The following is a 20392-nucleotide window of genomic DNA, read 5'->3' on the forward strand; positions in this document are numbered from 1 at the left end:
ACACTGCACATTGATAGACTCCTCAGGGTCAAGTCCGGAAAAAAGAACCAAGGGAACATGGGTGGTTCAACCAGGCTTGTTCTAAGGCTCTGAGAGAGCTGAAACTGGCTTTGAAATCCTGCCCAAGGGATAAAACCAGGGTTAAGGCGTGTCAAGGCTTATACAAATATGCGGTTAATCGCCGTAAATCTTTGATGCAACAGCAGGCGTGGAAAAACCTGAGGGAATCAGTAGATACTAAAAATATGACTGCATTTTGGAAAATCATAAATGACCCTTGCTTCCAAGACAGGGATAAACACAAGATTGTAAACCACATCCTGGCGGAGACCTGGCATGAGCTTTTTAAAGGTCTAGATAATCTTAGCACCCAGGAAGATTGTCTGGTGACCATTGAAGGGCCAGGAAGAGGGGAGCCCACAATTTTCTCTCTTAATGAGATTAAGGCCGGCATAGAAGGACTGACCAGAAACAAAGCGCCGGGTCAAGATGGTGGCCCCTCGGACTTGTTCTTAGCGTATGCAGAGTTGTGGGCCCCGATTTTAACTAGGGTTATAAACACTGCAGTGTGCACGGGCATGCCTGAATCTTGGTCAACAGCCATAATTGTGCCAATCTTTAAAAAAGGTAACAGGGAGAGCCCGTCCTGTTACAGGCCCATTTCCCTGATAGATGTGTCCGTGAAAGTTCTCGGCAGGGTTATACTTAACCATCTATTAGATTGGTCAGAAGAACACAAAATCATAACGGACACACAGTATGGTTTCAGGGCCAGCCGGTCTACAACGGACCAATTTCTCAACCTGTATCTCCTGACCGCCAAGTACACGATAGCGAGCCAAGGAACTGTATACTTGGCGTTCATGGACCTCACAGCCGCATTCGATCAGGTAAACAGGAACAAATTGTGGGAACTTATGGAGGGATTGGGAGTGGACAGGGCCTAGTAAATATCTTGAGATCCCTACACATGAATACCCATGCCCAGGTTAGGTACAACGAGGAGGACAGTCTGACAGATCAGTTCCCCTGTACGAGGGGAGTTAGACAGGGCTGTATTTTAGCACCTTTTTTATTCACCCTCTATATTAACGGCTTAGAGAAAGCACTGACTGGGTTGGGAGTGGACTCGCCTAAGATAGGTCACAGGGGAGTTCAGGTTCTGCTCTACGCAGATGATGCGGTACTTCTGGTCCAAACCCCGCGTGGCCTACAAACTTTGTTAGATGGATTTATCTACTTCATGAAGAGCCTGGATTTGTCAGCAAACCTAGCCAAATCCTACATAATGGAGGTAGGGAAGAAGCCCCCAAAGAAATATAAATACACGTTTGGGGCACACTGTATTGAAAAAATTCAGTCCTTCTCATACCTAGGGATATTGGTTGACGCCAGGCTTAATTTTAAACCATTGCTGGAGGATAAATGTCATTCACTAACCAGAAGCATGGGGGCAATTATGAATCACACACATAGGCTGGGCCGTTGGGCTCCTGACCAGATCCTGATTCTCTACAATTCAATATGTTCCGCCAAAGTTCTCTATGGCAGTGTGGTCTGGGGCTTTGTGGACATAAAGTCGCTCCATACCGAAGAGAATAAACTTTTAAGAAGACTGCTCAAAGTGCCACAAAGTACCCCGGGCTTCATTGTACATGAGGAGCTGGGTGTTGCCCACATCGAGGACAGGATAAAATAAAACCGGTTAGCTGCTGGATTAAGATGTGGTCAGACCCAGAGGCGGCCCTGACAAGAGACATCATTCAGGACTGCCTGGCACGCGAAAGGGGATGAATATCCCATGGCTCAAATATGTTAGAGATTCTCTTACGGCCACAGGCCACCTGGAACTTTTTACTCATCCCACTAAAATCTTGGCAAAGGATAAGACCATTGTTAAAGGGGAGTTTTTGAATTTACTGGGTTCTATCAGGGAAGACCAAGAGATAACAAAACCCGCAGTGAGAAGCCACATACTGACGAAATCTTGCCCGGGCATCGAACCGTACCTGTATCTCATACACAGTGTCCAGGATAGGTTCCTTATGACACGCTTCAGGTTGAACTCCATACATCACAGCCTAGCGGTGCCTGCAGGTTTTACTAAAACGGTGGAGCAGAAGGGTCCCTGCGGCTGCGATCTCCGATCTCCGCAGGACACCCTTCACTTCGTGCTGTTATGCCCGTATTACATGCTCCCAAGGAAAAGAGTTTTAAAAAAGGCTGGTTTTAGACAGGCCAAGGTAGCTTTACTGTACCTGAAACTTCCTGCAGATATTTTAACATTGCACTGTACTGTAGACTTTCTAAGAGTAGTGATGCGCCTTAGGAACACAAGAGGGGATATGTGAACTGTGTAATATGAATGGTTTTTTCCCTTTTTTATGATACTGGAGCACTCTAACAACCTTTGGCTGTTTACATAATGCACATGCACTTTATTGAATTTGATTCATTATCAATGTTAGGCCCCGCGTCCCCTATGTATTGCACATGCACTTTTAGCAAATTACATAATTTTAGACGTGCTCTCTGATCCACTTAGGAAGTCTGGGGGGAAAGTGGAGCGCTGTTTGTACTGTAATGCTGTTTTAACCAGAATAACTGCCAGTTTTTCACATTGTAATGTTCGTCTCTTTTTATCTAATGGCTTGTGCTGTATTTTTTATCTGTGTTTTTATGGTGTTTCGGCCGAAATAAAGATTCTTGATGATGATGGGTAAGGTATATAACCTGCTTAGACTGGCCATGTTCCTCCCTCATTGCTATGGGGGCCTAATCTAACATTGTTTTGTGTATATGCGCCTTCAATCACATTTTTATGTTCTTAGTAAGTTAATGGTGTCTCTAGTGCTTCATAAGCTGTTTAGTTAATATGAACTGTATCTGAAGTTGTAGTTTCTGCTGGGAATGTAAGCCTTGAATTGAATACCTCTGTCCTGAATGCTTTGTGTGCCTCAACCACCAAGGGAACGTCTCTACCCGTCTGGGGCAGACCACATTGCAACAACAAATGTGCAACCTTATATCAGCAGTTAGCTGGTATGTTAACTGTTGGTTCATACTCTGACATTTGAATGTGTGGAATCAGAGATCGTACCTCTATGGGGAGAACATTTGAAAGGTTCAAGCTTGAAAAATCTACAGCCAATACATACTGTTTACCAACTCAGCTGAGGAGGATAATTTCCCTAACATCAAGGACATCTCCTGTTAGTAGGTGAGATGGGGTCTTTGGGAATACAAATGAAAACTACTAAGGCAGTCCATCAAATAAGAACTCAAGGTAGAATGTTGGTGGCACCATGTCGTAAGGCTCATACTTTCTCAAATAAAACTCTTCTTTCTGATTCTGATTCTGAGCACCTCTCAGGATATGTTGGTCTATAGTCCTGCTAGCTCCACAGTGCACCATCATTACCCCTAGCCAAATAAGGTAACAAATGAATTGTGCAACCTCAGAACATGATAACGCTGGCTACCAAAGGATATTGCTGTAACAGATCTTGAAAGCGTTCACTCAGATACTTATGCATTCCCAAAGAGATACACAAGAATAACATAGTTTGCAGTTGCAATATTTATTGAAGCATTGTGATTCTGGAATAAAATACATGTGCTGCAATGGTCAATAGATGGAAACAGGATAATGTGATTAAAATTATGGGAATGGTTAAAAAGATGACCAGTTATGCCATTGTTCTGATTACTGAGAATACATGTTTACATATAGGTAATGTACTATATAGTACTCCTATCTATTGCATTCTAACCTTTGATGTCTTCGTGGATCTGCCAAATCCCTATAGGGTGGTCTAACTCCCCATTACCTGTGGATAAGTGTCAGCAAGCTGCCCATCTTAATGTAGGGTTGGACAGCAACCGTTGCATGATGTAACAGGAATCAACGGAACTGAAATTCCGGCATGGACCAGCCCCTCAGTGCCAGTGAAATGTTTCTGTGTCTAAACAAAGGCTTGATGTCATATCATCCTCCATGTTTCTATGCCAAAACCAACGCCAGGCCGCTATTGCTTATTCAGTTGTGATAGCTCTGTCTCCGAGCGGCCAAAACAAATAACATCTTGTGTGCTGGAACGTAACCCTTGTACAGAACATTCAAAGTGTTGTGATAAAGTGCCTATGGAGAGGTATTATAAGCAAAAACGAGTTTGAAGAATGTTGTCCAATGTGTGCATGCAAATGAGTGTGTGTCAAATGTCACCATATTTAGGGAGAGAATGCAACTTAAGAACGTGTGCTTGTAAAAGGGTGATCTCTTAACCCGGCCTAATATCTACACGTGCAACATAAATACATTTTGCTTTTGCTCATTGACCTTCATTAGTTCTATGATAATCGTTGACCTACCTTCAGACTAATTAAAAAGAAAAAGTAAAAGTATTCCAGGTGATAACCAGATCTAAAATGAATTATATATTTGAGCCTTTCTTAACCTCTTCGATGCTGATGACGGAGCGGTTCCGTCATCAGCATCGGTTGGGCTGTGCTGATGACGGAACCGCTCCGTCATCATCACAGGCCTCGGGGGGAGCGCAGGCTCTGCCCCCCTGGGGCACCGATCATGTTGCCAGTAGTGGGGGTGGCAGCGGAAGACTTTCCGCTGCCCCCCGCCACCCCCCCCACACTTCCTGGTGACGTCAGCGCGCTCTTGCGCGCGCCAACATCATCAGGAAGTGCTAGACGCGCTGGAAGCCATTTGCTTCCAGCGCGTCGAGCAGGTAGGTGTGTTTCCTGCTCTCCGGTGGGGCGGGGGGGGGGCATTTCTCGGTGCCTTGAGGCATCAGGGGGGAGGAAACACTGTTTCCTCTTCCCTGATGTCCCAATGCAGGGCATTCCTGGTTCAGGATCGCGCACAGCGTCGCGATCCTGCACCAGGAATGCCCCACTAGACACCAGGGATGGTTTTTTTTGGAAAAGGAAGCGACCCCTTGGGCAAAGGTCGCTTCCAGGGGCCTAATAATTTGAAATAGACTTTTCTGCCCCCCTGGGGGCAGATCGCCCCATTTAGCGCATGATCTGGACCCAGGGGGGGGCAGAAAAGCCCACTGGACACCAGGGATTATGTTTTTTTGATGAAAGGAAGTGACCCCTTGGGTAAGGGTCGCTTCCTGGGGCATGTAATTTTTGTTTAGACTTTTCTGCCCCCCCTGGGGGCAGATAGCCTGTTTTTTAGGGGATTCTTGACCCAGGGGGGGGCAGAAAAGCCCACTAGACACCAGGGATTGTGTTTATATTAGTAAAGGAAGCGACCCCCTTGGGCAAGGGTCGCTTCCAGGGGCATAAAAATTCATTATAGACTTTTCTGCCCCCCCTGGGGGCAGATCGCCCGTGTTAGCGCGTGATCTGAACCCAGGGGGGGGGGGCAGAAAAGCCCACTGGACACCAGGGATTATTTTTTTTGTTGATAGGAAGCGACCCCTTGGGCAAGGGTCGCTTCCAGGGGCATAAAAATTTAGTATAGACTTTTCTGCCCCCCTGGGGGCAGATCGCCTGTGTTAGCGCGTGATCTGGACCCGGGGGGGCAGAAAAGCCCACTAGACACCAGGGATTATATTATATTTATAAAGGAAGTGACCCCTTGGGTAAGGGTCGCTTCCTAGTGGTCCACAACATTTTTTAGACTTTTCTGCCCCCCTCCCCTGGGGGCAGATCGGCCGTTTTTTTTACTGTTTCTGTTTCTGGACCCAGGGGGGGGGGGGGGGGCATATTATTTTAGTTTAGACTTTTCTGCCTCCCCTGGGGGCAGATTGCCCATTTTTTAGGGGAATCTGGACCCAGGCGGGGCAGAAAAGCCCACTAGACACCAGGGATTGTGTTTATATTAGCAAAGTAAGCGACCCCTTGGGCAAGGGTTGCTTCCAGGGGCATAAAAATTTAGTATAGACTTTTCTGCCCCCCTGGGGGCAGATCGCCTGTGTTAGCGCGTGATCTGGACCCGGGGGGGCAGAAAAGCCCACTAGACACCAGGGATTATATTATATTTATAAAGGAAGTGACCCCTTGGGTAAGGGTCGCTTCCTAGTGGTCCACAATTTTTTTTAGACTTTTCTGCCCCCCTCCCCTGGGGGCAGATCGGCCGTTTTTTTTACTGTTTCTGGACCCAGGGGGGGGGGGGATAGAAAAGCCTACTAGACTCCAGGGATTGTTTTTTTTTATAGGGAGCGACCCCTTGGCCAAGGGTTGCTTCCTTGGGCCCATTTGTTTTCAAAAGTATGTTCTGCTGTGTCTTTATTTGGCCTCTCTGCCCTCCGTAGGGTTGCTTCCAGGGGGCCCACGTTTATAATGATTTATATTCTGCCCCCCATGGGGACAGAAAACCCATTTGTGACATACCCTGTGACATAGCCTGTTGTAATGTGTGTTGTTTTTGCTTCTTCTAATGTGTATTGTTTTATTTTCTCTTTAGATTGTTGCAGTGTACGGTTCCGGTACTGGTGGTTCTGTTGTTCTGCTGTTTCTGTAGTTGCATGTGTTTGGTAAGAGACCTTTTTTTGTTCAATTGTAATGTAATTGTTTATTTTGCAAAGTGTCTAGTAATACGAGTATGTTTGGTTTCTGTTTTTTGTGATTGTAAAACATGTTTTGCATTTGTTTTTGATGTGTACTTCTGTAGATGTAAGTTTTTTTTTCTTCTTTCTAGTGGGATATCGTTACCTATTTGCTGTGTCTTTGCAGAGTAGGTGCTGGTGAGTGTAGTTGCCTCTTGCAAGTGAATTGTATATTTTTCTAAATATAGATATTTGTGATAAAGGCTTACATTTTTTAACTTACTTCGCACAGTGTTGGGGTTGTTGAGTTGTTTGTGCAGACTCCTTTATTTGTAAGGATAATGGCTAGCCGCTGGATTACTGCTCAGCAAGTTGTTGGAATGCTTTTTGATTCTTCCTCTGACCATGGTCCAGAGACTGACTCTGATTCTGAGCCAGAGGTGGGAGGTGAAGATTCAGGGAGTGAGTTTTCTCAACACATGGCTTCATCTGATGATGAAGACACTCTGAGTGCTGATGAAGCTACTTTTGGTGTGGATGAAGTGCCTGTGGTTGCGGAGGACATTGCTGTGCCAATAGTGGGGCAAGAGACATCTGGGCTGCAGCCTGGGGCTGCTAGACTTCCAGTTGGTGTAGTGAGACAAGAGGCAGCTGGGCGGCAGCCTGCGGCTGCAAGACTTGACGTTGAAAGTTCTGACCTCTGGGTTGCACCAGGCATGGTGCAGCCGGCATTGCCTGAATTTACTGGTGTTCCAGGGTGTAGGGTGAACACTGAAAACTTTTTGCCTATTGATTTTTTCAAGTTGTTTATGGATGATGTGTTTTTGGCAGAGATTGTAGAGCAGACTAATTTGTATGCTGAAATTTTCTTGAGGGTGAACAGTGCCAGCCTTAAGCCCCACGCTAGAGCTACCCGGTGGACTCCCACAAATTTGGAAGAGATGAAAACGTTTTTGGGTTTAACTTTTTTGATGGGCTTGCTTAGGAAACCATCAATGGCTTCATATTGGTCTACTAGTCCCTTGATGGCAACAGCTATATTTCCGGCAGTCATAAGTCATGATAGGTGTTTGCTTCTGCTTCGGATGATGCATTTTGTTGACAATAGTTCTGCTTTGGCACGAGATCACCCTGATTGTGACCGTCTTTTCAAGATTCGGCCTGTCATTGATCATTTTGTTGATCGATTTCCTGAGATCTTTTATCCTGGGAAAGAAATTGCAATGGATGAGTCTTTGCTGTTGTTTAAGGGCTGCTTGGTTTTTGGCAATACATTCCTAGTAAGAGGGCACCCTATGGAATTAAGCTTTATATGCTGTGTGACAGTCAGACTGGATATGTCTCTAGTTTCAGGGTGTACACTGGTAAGGAATCCAGGATTAACGCCCCTGGTTGTCTGTCGACTTTTGGAGTGACTGAGAAAATTGTGTGGGAACTTGGTCGTGGATTTTTTAACAAAGGCCATCATTTGTATGTCGATAACTTCTACACTGGTGTGCGGTTGTTCAGGGAATTGGCCAAAGTGGACACTGTTGCTTGTGGCACAATCCGCTCAAACCGTAAAGGTTTCCCAAAAGAACTTGTTTGTCAAAAGCTTGCTCTGGGACAGTGCAGTGCATTGCGTTGTGAGGAGCTTCTAGCTGTGAAGTTTTCAGACAGGAGAGATGTCTACATGTTGACTTCCATACATGATGAAAGCACTGAACCGGTGACTGTTTGAGGTCAGGTTGCAGAAGCGCGCAAACCTGTGTGCATAATGGACTACAATAGGAACATGGGTGGTGTTGACAGAGTAGATCAGAGATTGGAACCGTATGCTGCTCTTCGTAAGGCTTACATTTGGTACAAGAAGTTGGCTATCCATCTATTCTATTTGGCAACCTTTAATGCTTTTGTTGTGTTCCGGAAATCTTGTTCCCAGTCAAAGATGACTTTTGTAAAGTTTCAGGAGTCTGTAATAGGCAGCCTTGTTTTAGTGGAACAGGCAAGTGTTCCTAGAGTTGGAGTGGTGGAGGATGTTGCCAGATTGAAAGATCGCCACTTTCCTGATCAAATTCCTCCTACAACCTCAAAAGACTTTCCCAGTCGGAGATGTAGAGTCTGTTGGCGAAGAGGTTTGCGGAAGGAGGTTCATATGTACTTCCCTGACTGCCCTTCAGACCCCGGGCTGTGTGTACCTGCTTGTTTTAGATTGTACCACACGCAAAAGAATTTTTGGGAGCATCCATGAGTGGTAAAGTGAACTGGTTGGTCTTTATTCTTTAAAACTTATTGTTCAGTTTCAAAGTTGGCATTTGTGTAGTCTTTTTATATTTAGATGTTGTGTTAGTAGATTTGTATCAATTTGCAATTTGTTTTTGTTTTCTTTTATTTAAAAAAAAACTAAAGTATGATGTTGGTTTGCGTGTAGTGTCCATTGTCTGACGGTATGCATGGTTTGGTGCTTGGCTGGCAGTGTCTGCGGACTGGTGCTTGGCTGGCGGTGTGCGTGGTCTGTTGTTTGGTTGGTGGTGTGCGTGGTCTTGCGCTTGCCTGGTGGTGTGTTGGGATTGGTGCTTGGATGGTGGTGTGCCTGGGCTGAAGCTTGGCTGGCGGTGTGTGTGGAGTGGCGCTTGCCTGGTGGTCTGTGTGGACTGGTGTTTGGCTGGTGGTGTGTCTCATCTGGTGTTTGGTTGGCGGTGTGCATGGTATTGTGCTTGCCTGATGGTGTGTTTGGATTGGCGCTTGGCTGGTGGTGTGCCTGGACTGGTGCTTGGCTGGCTATGTGTGTGGAGTGGTGCTGTCCTGGCGGTGTGTGTGGACTGGTGCTTGCCTGGCAGTGTGCGTGGTCTGGTGTTTGGTTGGCGGTCTGCGTGCTCTTGCGCTTGCCTGGTGTTGTGTTTGGATTGGTGCTTGGCTGGTGGTGTGCGTGGAGTGGCGCTTGGCTGGTGGTGTGCGTGGAGTGATACTTGGCTGTCTGTGCACGGAGTGGTGCTTGGCTGGCGGTGTGTGTGGAGTGGCGCTTGACTGGATGATGTGCGTGGAGTGGTACTTGGCTGTCTGTGCACGGAGTGGTGCTTGGCTGGTGGTGTGTGTGGAGTGGCGCTTGGCTGGATGGTGTGCGTGGAGTGGTACTTGGCTGTCTGTGCACGGAGTGGTGCTTGGCTGGTGGTGTGTGTGGAGTGGCGCATGGCTGGCGGTGTACGGAGTGGTGCTTGGCTGGCGGTATGTGTGGAGTGGCGCTTGGCTGGATGGTGTGCGTTGAGTGGTACTCGGCTGTCTGTGCACGGAGTGGCGCATGTCTGGCGGTGTGCGTGGAGTGGTGCTTGGCTGGTGGTGTGCATGGAGTGGCGCTTGGCTGGTGGTGTGTGTGGAGTGGCGCTTGGCTAGTGGTGTGCGTGGAGTGGTACTTGGCTGTCTGTGCACAGAGTGGTGCTTGGCTGGCGGTGTGTGTGGAGTGGCACTTGGCTTGCGGTGTGTGTGAAGTGGTGCTTGGCTGGTGGTGTGTGTGGAGTGGTACTTGGCTGTCGGTGTGCGCTGAGTGGTATTTGGCTGGCGGTGTGCATGGTCTGGTGCTTGGATGGTGGTGCGGGTGGACTGGCACTCGGCTGGCGGTGTGTGAGTAGTTACTTTCTGTTGGTCACTACACACACTGCTAGTTGAGTGACACTCCACGCAGTCCATCATTTTGTGTAGTTGCAGTGTCAGAAATGTGGGCGTGTGAAAGTGATGGGCCCTTGAATGGCGCTGTCTGCTGGTGTGAGTGTTGTAATGTGATGGGTCCACGGCTGGCGGTGTGAATGTTTTGTATGTGTCACACGTACGAAAGGTGTATGAATGGCCTGTAAAGAGGTTGGTGCCTTGATGTGGCTTTACAGCTCACGAGCTGTGAGTCAGTGGTTCAGTTTATCATACTTTCAATTATACGCAGTGTATTTCATTTTTGTGAAATTACTTGCGAATACAATTGTATGTTCTGAATCATCACTCACCCTCGTGCCAAATCCAACCAGTATGTGTGTGTGCTTGCGCATTAGATGGCTGTGCAGTAACATTTGTCTTTTTTCTCTTTCTGCAGTAGGGTGTACCTTGTCCCTTTTTGAGAATGTTGTACTGTGTTGCTTTTCCTTCCAGATGGTGTCAATGGTCTGGTGTGTATCAGGTATGAAAGGTGCGTGAATGGCCTGTAAAACAGTTGGTGCCTTGTCGTGGCTTTACAGCTCACGAGTTGCGAGTCACTGGTTCGGTTTTTATGCATTTATTTATTGACAGAGCATTTCATTTTGTTGAAATATCTTGTTAATAAAATTTTATGTACTGAACCATCACTCGCCCTCGTGCCGAATCCAACCTGTATGTGTGTGTCTATGATGAATAGATAGCCGTGCTTGAATGTTTGACTTTTGAGTAACTCTGTTAAGGTGTACATTATAGCTATAAATAACTTACAAAATTTAGATATTATTGTTAAACCATGGGAGTATATGGTCATGTCTTTCTGGTGAATTCTATTGTTTTTTTTTATCCACGATCTCCTGCAAACTTGAAAATGTCTGTCACAATTTCCATGCAATATTGTCCCAAGAATCGCACGCTCTCAAATTGAAAACTTAATTCATTCAAAACAATTTGGTTTTGCAAGGGGGATCCCATGAGTTTTTGGCCCGGGGCTTGCCGGGCATCTTTGGAAACTACCAAACCCAAACAGTTCTGAAAACTAGACACCCGGGGGAGTCCTGGGAGGTATGGCATGTGTGGGTCCCCCAATGTTTTCCTACCCAGAAATCCCTGCAAACCTTAAATTTAGGTTAAAAAAACACTTTTCCATACATTTTTGCGTGGGATCTCCGTGCCGGCACAAATGACCTACCACCCAGCGTTCCCCTTGATCTCCCGAGTAAAATGATACCTCACTTGTGTGGGTGGGCCAAAGGCCTGTGACTAAGGTGAGATGCTTAATTTGTCAATCCAAAACAATACAATTTTTAAAGATTCATTTTTAGCCTGTTCTGCTTTGGGGCACCCACACAAGTGAGGTATCATTTTACTCGGGAGAACAAGGGGAACGCTGGGTGGTAGGACTTTGTTGCCGGCATGGAGATCCCACGCAAAAAAGTTTGGAAAAGTGATTTTTTACCTAATTTTAAGGTTTGCAAGGAATTCTGGGTAGGAAGATATTGGGGGACTCATGCATGCCATACCTCCCTGGACTGCCCCGGGTGTCTAGTTTTCAGAACTAGATGGCCACCGAGCCCCGGGCCAAAAACTCAGGTGCCCCCCCAAAAAAAGAAGGTAGTTTTGCTATAGGTTATTTTAAATTCTCCACCGTATGATTTGGACCTTTTCCTGTTGCAGCCACTATGCCAACCCACGCAAGTGAGGTACCATTTTTATCGGGAGACCTGGGGGAACGCTGGGTGGGAGGAAATTTGTGTGAGCCCAGTGATGCCATGCTTTCCCACACAAAAATGTGTGAAAAATCTGATTGTTTTCAACTACAATTGAGATTTGCAAGGGATTCTGGGTAAAGGAACGTTGGAGGATCCACGCAAGCCATACCTCCTTGGAAGCCCCCAGATGTCTACTATTCAGAAATGTGTGGGTTTGATAGGTTTCCCTAGATGGCCGTCTAGCACGGGGCCAAAAACCCAGGAAACCCCTCTTGCAAAAGCTGGTGACAAGTGAGGTACCGTTTTATCGGGAGACTTAGGGTAACTCAGATTTGTAAATCAACTGTTATTACCTATTGAGTTTTCATGCATTTCTCCCTTCCCAATGAAAGACATTGTGCAAAAAAAATCTTTTTGAAAAATGAGCAATAATTCTCATGCTAGTATGAGTATTCCCAATTTTGAAAATGTGCAAATATATACTGTTTCTAAACTCTATAATTTGTACCCAATTCAGAAATACATAGGTGTCTTTCATACAGATTTTTCCATGCATACATTTACCAAGAATAAGTGCTCTATACCCAGTAAATATTAAAATACCATTGCAAGTTGCTGCTCAGTTTTTGGATCTGGGTTTGTCGGGTACTTGGTGAAACTACAAGTCCTATATATCCGCACAACCAGGAAGGTCTAACGGATGTAACGGTATATTGCTTTTCAAGATCTGTCAAAATTACAAGAAGTTATAGGTGAATACGTTGAGACAAAAGGCTGTTTTTTTCAACAAATTTTCAATTATTCCAAAATGTAACTGTTAGTTTCTATAAAGAAACCTTCATGGATTTAGACAAATGACCCCTTTCTGAATTCAGAATTTTGTCTACTTTGCGAAAATGTATAGCTTTCCAGGACCCATTATTGCTTTCAAACTCATTTCTACCATTAACTGGAAGGAGGTTGAAAGCTCTAAAAATAGCAAAAATAGACTATGTCCCAGAAAAATGCCAAAACTGTGTAAAAAATGTTGGTTCTCTGACAAAAGACTGTCATTCCCTAAAATCTGTGAAAATGGAGATTTCAGCCCCACAAACCCTTTTTTGATAACATTTGCAGGGAAAAACTCAGAGGCTTTCATTTGCAGCCCGTTTTTCCAATTTTTCTGAAAAAAACTAAAGTTTCACTGTATTTTGCTTAATTTCTGGGACCCCTCCAAGGGAATCCACAAACCCTGGACCCCTTTAGAATCCCCATGATGTTGGAAGAAAAGGACGCAAATGTGGCGTGGATACCTTATGTGGTCAAAAAGTTACAGGGGCCTAAGCGCGCACTACCCCAAATCACCAAAAAAAGGCTTAGCACAGGAGGGGAAAAGGCCTAGCAGCGAAGGGGTTAAAAACGTAGGGCCCGATTTAGATGTTGGTGGGAATGTGATGAAGTGGACTTCTTTGACTGTCTTCTCACCCTCCTACCTGGCGGTCCACTTCCCAATTTAGATGTTGGTTGGCAATGGGAGAAAAGATCGCCGCGGTCCCACCGACATGCCAGGACTTTTCTTCCCATCTATGCGGGATGAGCTGCAGGAGACATCAGCTGGAGTCTAACCAGGATTCCTACCCTCCAGATTTGGATGTGGCCTGTTTCAACAGGACTTCCAACAGGAATCCCTCCTACTTCGGATCGGTGGAGTAGGTAGAAAAGGGGTGACAACTCATCTTTTTTTAAGGTTCAGGCTGCAGTTTTGTCTTCCTTGTCTTCGTCCAGGTACTCTCTGTCCTGCTGCACCTTGATGGACCCAGTTTTGATGGACCCGTAGGTAGGTGTTTGTGGTCTGTGCGGTTATACATTTCATTGTGTGTGTTTGGTGGGGTGCAATGCAGAATGTACACATAATGGTCTCAACACATCACCTACAGACACATAAATAACAGATATGTGTGTTATGTTAAAAGAAATGTCACTTATCTGTCTCCCTACCTCCAGGGTCACCCCCATCAGTACTCCACCAAGAGAACATCGTCAGACCAATGGGAACATCTAATTCTGGTCATCGGGACCCCGCCGTCAGGACAGCAATGGTGGCAGTTCGCCATCACAGAAGGCTGCTGCTGTATTCTATTATGTTATGTTACAAAATGTTATTAAATGTATATAACACATAGCTGCCCCAGGAATGGGACGGGGCTTCCCAGCGCTAGTCCAGTAGGTAAAACCAACTAAACCAATGGCCTGAGAAGAAGAAACCCCCCAAATAACAATCCTAACAGGTGAAAAGGCAGGTTATTTGAAGCCTTCCTGAAGGACAGATGATTCTGGATGCTCCTGATGGAGGGGAAGTGCGTTCCAGAAAGTTGGAGCTTGTGTACAGACCCAGTGAGCTCACGTTATGCAGAATCAGTGGTGCGGATCTGCCTTCATCTAAATTACTGCGGATTTGTTCCATCACTGTCAGAAGTGCGGATTTTGTGCTTTGCATTGGCCTAAAGCCATTCTGGGAGGTGTCCAATATCTGGCTATCTTCTAAAAACCTGGTTAGAGTGATATTGACATGCTTCTCTGCTTCATTAGCAAGAAGAGGCAAGAGGGAGATGGGGCAGAAATGTTCAGGTTCGAAAGCATCCAAAGAAGGTTTCTTCAGTAGGGAATAACCTTGGCAGGCTTCCAAGGACCAGGTACATATGCTGATGCAGAGAGAGATTGATCAGTTCTAGTCAGGGCAGGAGCAAAAAATCCTGGATTTTCAGAAACACCTCTGGCTTAAAAGGGTCAGCAGATGAACCTGTTTTGACTTGGCTACATACGGTACGTAGCTCAGACAAACACAGAGGGGACAGACAATTGAGCAAAGGTGTGGCAGTGGTTTTGGGGCCATCTGGCCTCATGGCAGTAGCATTGGGGGAAAAGTTCCAATGGATATAATTTATCTTGCCAGTAAAATACTCTGCTAGCTTCTCGCAGTGAGCATTGCAGGCTCTAGTGGGTCTGATGAAAGTGGGAGTTTTGTAAGATTTTGGTTTCGTAAATTTCATTGCAGGGTTGTAGTTGCTCCTTATTTTATTTGCAAAATAGTCTGCCCTGGATTTTCGAATTTGTTTATGGTAGGACTTAGTAGCTGCTCTGTATTGTGTTTTTAGAGAAGGATTGTATGATTTCCTCCAAGAGCATTCTACGGCCTTACAATGGTTTCTAATGGAGATCAGGGTTTCGTTGAACCAGGGGGCTGCATGCTCATTTCTGCCTTGGACCATTCTAGCAGGAATGAAAGCATCTAAGGCTGAGGACAGCCAAGATTGTAAAGAGTTGTTTGCTGCCTCTGCAGGTGGACACAACTGAGGTTATCCTGTATACTTCTAGATAGGGCGGGCAGACTGTCATCAGCTCAACGGTGTGTCAGAGACCGGCACAGCAGCGGGCCGGTGGTCATACTACCAAAATCAAAACAAGCCCTTAGTTTGTTCTAAGATGGTTGCCTTAATTAGAAGAATATAGGTGGGAAATTGACCAGTTCATCCTTCTTCTCTGTCACCTTTGTATTTTACATGCTAATGCTAATGTGACTGCTGGAAATGTAGAAGAAAGGAAACAGATACTTACAAAGGCAATTGTTAGCACTTGAAGGAGGGGAAAGCAGGATCCAGTTTTCAGATGCATGAACACAATTACAATTTACTATTACCCCATGAGTATTTAAAATGCATTTAGGGGCCCCATTAGAATGGCGGGGGGCGCATCCTGCATTCCAGACATTGTGGCGGGCGGTGCACTCAGCACCGCCCGCCACAATGCCAGGAAGGCATGTTTTGCACTTCCATGCACAACATGGCAGGCACCGCATGATGCCTGCCATGTTGTGCATGGAACTGCTGGGGGGTACCATAGGTACCCCCATGTGCACCCTACACCCTCCAGAGTCCCTGGGGGGCCGCAACAGGCCCCCAATGGCAGAAACCACCTGCCTACCACCACGGAAGGCACATCCCCGCACACATGTTAATATGGATGGCAGTGTCTCACAGACACCGCCACCTTGTTAGCTGCTTTTCTGCCTGGTCGACTCTGCGACCGGGCGGAAAACCGTTGGACGGTCTTTACGTCCGCCGGGGTCCCCCCGCCATGGTAATCTGGCTGGGGGAATTTGGGAGCGAGTGGTGGTTTTTAGCGGGCGGATGCGCCCGTTATTATAATGGGCCCCTTAGTGTTATAAATTATTAAGATTACTTACTTTATAGTGAAAGATGGAAACTGCAGTTATTTTTACATTTCTTCTTCATTCTCACTCATTCAACTGCAAAGAAAATAAGTATGACCTGCACATTAAAACTAAAGACACCACATGATCAATAAGTAGCAACCAGGCACCATCGTCACATTCTTTAAACAACGTCACTCCCTTAGATCTCAATTTTGCTGCTCATTGGTTGGGTGCTATTTCTTTTTTATTGTTAGTTAGTACAGTGAGGTTTTAGTGTATTTTCCATGGAGGGTCCAGATAACTATGTAGCCATGTATTTCTTGTTTTATGTTTGTGTTTTTTATTCTCACTTGTTGGGTCTACCATTCATTTTAAATCCAAGCTCACCTGGTTCACAGCAGAGAGTGGTTCAATATGTTGAGCTCCACTGACACATACCACCATGTAACACATGCGCTCTGCCTAATATTGCCTCTTTAATCTATACCCATTCTAAATACATAGATATATTCATGGATGTAGCTTGAGAGATAAATTGATCCATTGCTTATGAAGACATTTTGTGCCGAATCCCATCAAAATGCAGTGCTATACAGTCTGTATTGCATTGCGTTTCCATACCTTTAGCTGTTAAATATATGTGATTTAAGCTTTGGGCCAACAATTTAAAGTGATGAACTACTGAATTCACGCCAGGCAGGGGTATGGTAACAAAACATGGAAAATAAAAATTATAACATGATTTACAAATATACTCAAGCTCCTATCACTACTTCTCAGTAACCCCCCACTGTAATCAGCAAAACCCTGCATCAGCCATTAACCGTCGTCCACACAAGGCTGAGCACAAGGTAAAAATATCATTCAGCTCACACATTGCATATAGTGTGACACAATCAACAAGGTAGAAAAAAAGAAAACGTGGATTTAAACTTCTTTAGTACTTCTGCACCACATCCACACAAGGATGGCACTCGAATAAGAACCAACTTGACATGCACGTATAGACAAATTGGAGGTTAAGGAAGATGTGAGATGCAAGGACAAATATTTCGTACTTTACCCGATACACGTGCTGCAGGCTACAATTATATTCAAAAACCTACTCTACTGAGTGTAACACAATATGTTCTATTATCAATAGTCACCTACTGGTCCATTACCATATTGTACCCTTGACTGATAGGTAAATATCTTCCAAAAACATCAAGCGGCAAGTCATGACGTTATCACCAAGCCATGCTACACCCTAGGGGCTATGTCTGCAACCATTACCTACCCAAATTGGCTCTCAGGTTGTGAGAAATGGTACCTCTACATATCATGATAAACCCGATACTCTTGCATTCAGAAGAGACTAAAAACACTCCTTTGTAGAACCTATCTCCCGGAATACCTATCAATTAACCTGTATCCTTGTCCCCTCATGATATCACATGTTACAGAGTGCCAGATGATACCTACTCCTAACTGTACCGTTTGTTATCTCAGTTATTGTAAAACATAAAACTGCTCATCTCACTACAACTGTGCTATATAAATTCTGCAAACAAAGTAATTAAAGAAAACTTTGAAAGACATCAACACTGGCACCAAATAATAATTAAGTCAGGACACCAGCAGGCCACCAATAAAAGGATAGTATTGTAGAAGACCCGAGCAGTTCTATTTACCAGTCGTGGCCGGTGCAGGTAAGAGTGGCGGGTGGGCGGGGAGGGAAGTTAACAGACGTCAGAATAGGGAAAATAAAATGTAAATAAAAAAGAAAAACACTTACCTTGCGCTTGCCGCATTGCTGACTCGGGGAGTGCAAGGTAAGTGGTTTTATTCTATTTTCCCTATTCCATCGTCTGCCAACTTCTCCCTAGTTACTGTGATGATCTTTACAGCAAATAAAACACAATTCAGAAACCTTACTCCAAATACTACCATCACCTGCATCAACACTGTCCATTCAGGGGCTTCCATCTGGCACAGGGACACATGAGGTGGCCATAATAACTACAAAGGACAATATAAATGACACCAGCTCCTAAAGCACAAACCACCAGTCAATTGAAGCCTCAAAAGCATCTGGAAGGAAAAGACTAGAATCAGACAATATGCATTATTTCATCATGGATGTGTTGCTGATCCTTGCAACAAATAGAGCCTCGTGTGAAGTTGCTCAAACTTTGTGGCCACAATCAAAGTATTTTCTGTATGGCAAATGTTTGGCCCGCTACAAGTGGATCTACGCTCTGGCACAGCCCAATTGAATGATGGTACAGTTCAAAATCAAATATCAAGAAAATATTTGCCTCAAGTGATGCCAAGTACAGGTTTGGGTTAAGATGTTCGTGCTGGATTCTTCTCATGAATACTTAGCAATGTAATAGAATAGGTAGATGTTGAGGATTCTACTCCCCACAGAAAGTATATTTTCACAACTGCCCTAGCTGACATGAACTATGAAACACGCTCCTACCTGCCGAGGACACGCTCCTACCTGCCGTGAGGTAAACGGCTTTGCTCCACTTCACTCCGCCGTGAGGGGAACGGCTGCATCAGCACTGCCAGCGCCGTGAGGGGTACGGCTTGCAGCAAAGACTACGGCCCCCAGCAACCCCGGGCTGGCGCAGTGACGTCATCCGCTGGGGCCAGAGCAGCAACATAAGCGCTGCCAGCCTCCCGCAGCGCGGGACAAGCTCCTACCTGCTGTGAGAGAAACAGCTGTGCTCCACTTCACTCCGCCTTGAGGGGAATGGCTTCTTCAGCACTGCCAGCGCCATGAGGGGAACAGGTGCATCAGCACTGCCAGCACCATGAGGGGAACGGCTTGCAGCAAAGACTACGGCCCCCAGCAACCCCGGGCCAGCACAGTGACGTCATCCGCTAGGGCCAGAGCAGCAACATAAGCGCTGCCAGCCTCCCGCAGTGCGGGACATGCGCAGGCGGCGCCCGGGCAAAGCCCGGCCAAGGGCGGACCCGTCTGAGCCCGTCCGAGACTGCCCGAGGCTGGGCTGTGCCACCCCCCTTGGCTGAGGTTTAAAGGTACTGTCAAATGTTGTTGTACTGTAAGATATACACCCAAATTGAGCTGGGGGTCCAGGCTGTCAATATTGTAGAGTAAAGTCATAGCCCCTGATTCTTCTTCTTCCATACCCAGTAACAAGATGTTGTAAGAGCTGTTGTGGGCAGGGGTGGCCCAAAAGAAACACATTACTGTGGGTAAACATACTCCCCCACTTTCTAGGCCAACAACTAGACAGAAAGCTGCCGTACCTACGCCCACTGTTAAACCAACTGCTAATGATAAAATGCTGCAGCAGGCAATAGGAGCAGTCTCCAGCTAAATTGAACGTACAGAGAGACGTCTCTCATTGACCCCGGCGATATCAAGCATCTCCCCAACCAAAGATTTAGATCTATCCCATTCCCCACAAACTTTGGTGGCTCCTATAACGTTAGATTTACCCTGTGCCCAAGAATTCCCAATCAGGGGCACCACCAGTAGGTCCAGCGTGGGTGGGGGAGCAAAAAAGAGAGGAGGACCTAGAAAGCAAACTGCCCCTAAAAGAGGGAGACTGGTGAGAAACACTCCTGTGGTGGTTGTAGACAAGCTGGCGGGAGGGCAAGCGGCCAATGAAAGTAGACCCAAACCCCTGGAGCCCCCAGAATGGGTACTACAACTGGCTACAGAGCTTTAGGCCCACTTCGAACAACTTATACAATCTGAATTCGAAGTGGCAATGAGATGCATCGATAAGTTAACATCAACGATGGTCTCGTGGGGGTCTAAAATTGATGTTATTTGCCGAACAACTGAACACATCAAACAATCCAACTGTAGTATTGTTCCCCAACAAAACCTGGACGCTCTACCTAATATTTTAGTTTTGCCCCCTTCCGGGGAACACAAAATACCTGTTAACATGCAAGTTTGCACAGGGACTGCTCCTCCAGCCCAACAAAACCAGGCCTTAGCTTCTTCCCAAAATAGGCCGTCTTGTCCCATAGACCATATACAAGAACTTAGGCCTATGGTGAATACCCCAGATCTCCCAATAGGACAAGAGCCACAAAGAAACTCCTTTACTGGCACACAGAATACACCCCACCTCAGGACGAGGGAAAATAGCTCAACACTCCCTCGTATAGATCTGCCCCCAGCATCCACACCTTATGTTGTTATATTAACTGGAGTGCCAGAGCTGGAAACTGGCCGAGGGGCGACATACCCAGAACTAAAAAACAAAGTCACACACTGGTTAAACAAATACAGACCAATTCCCTTTTTAACTCACAGTGAAATTCTATTTGCACACAGGGTTGACTGG

At 45.9% G+C, this 20392-nt stretch overlaps 1 long non-coding RNA gene across 1 annotated transcript in view; it reads left to right on the forward strand.

The window, feature by feature from the left end:
- The first annotated feature begins 18775 nt into the window (after window positions 1–18775).
- The window catches only part of LOC144827402 (uncharacterized), a 333568-nt gene continuing 331951 nt past the window's right edge, over window positions 18776–20392 (forward strand). Inside the window, exon 1 of the long non-coding RNA XR_013610170.1 lies at window positions 18776–19106. This is a non-coding gene — a long non-coding RNA (uncharacterized LOC144827402). The remainder of the gene's footprint in view (window positions 19107–20392) is intronic.

This window comes from Lissotriton helveticus, chromosome 4_1, assembly GCF_964261635.1.
Source record: "Lissotriton helveticus chromosome 4_1, aLisHel1.1, whole genome shotgun sequence".
Taxonomy (NCBI): domain Eukaryota; kingdom Metazoa; phylum Chordata; class Amphibia; order Caudata; family Salamandridae; genus Lissotriton; species Lissotriton helveticus.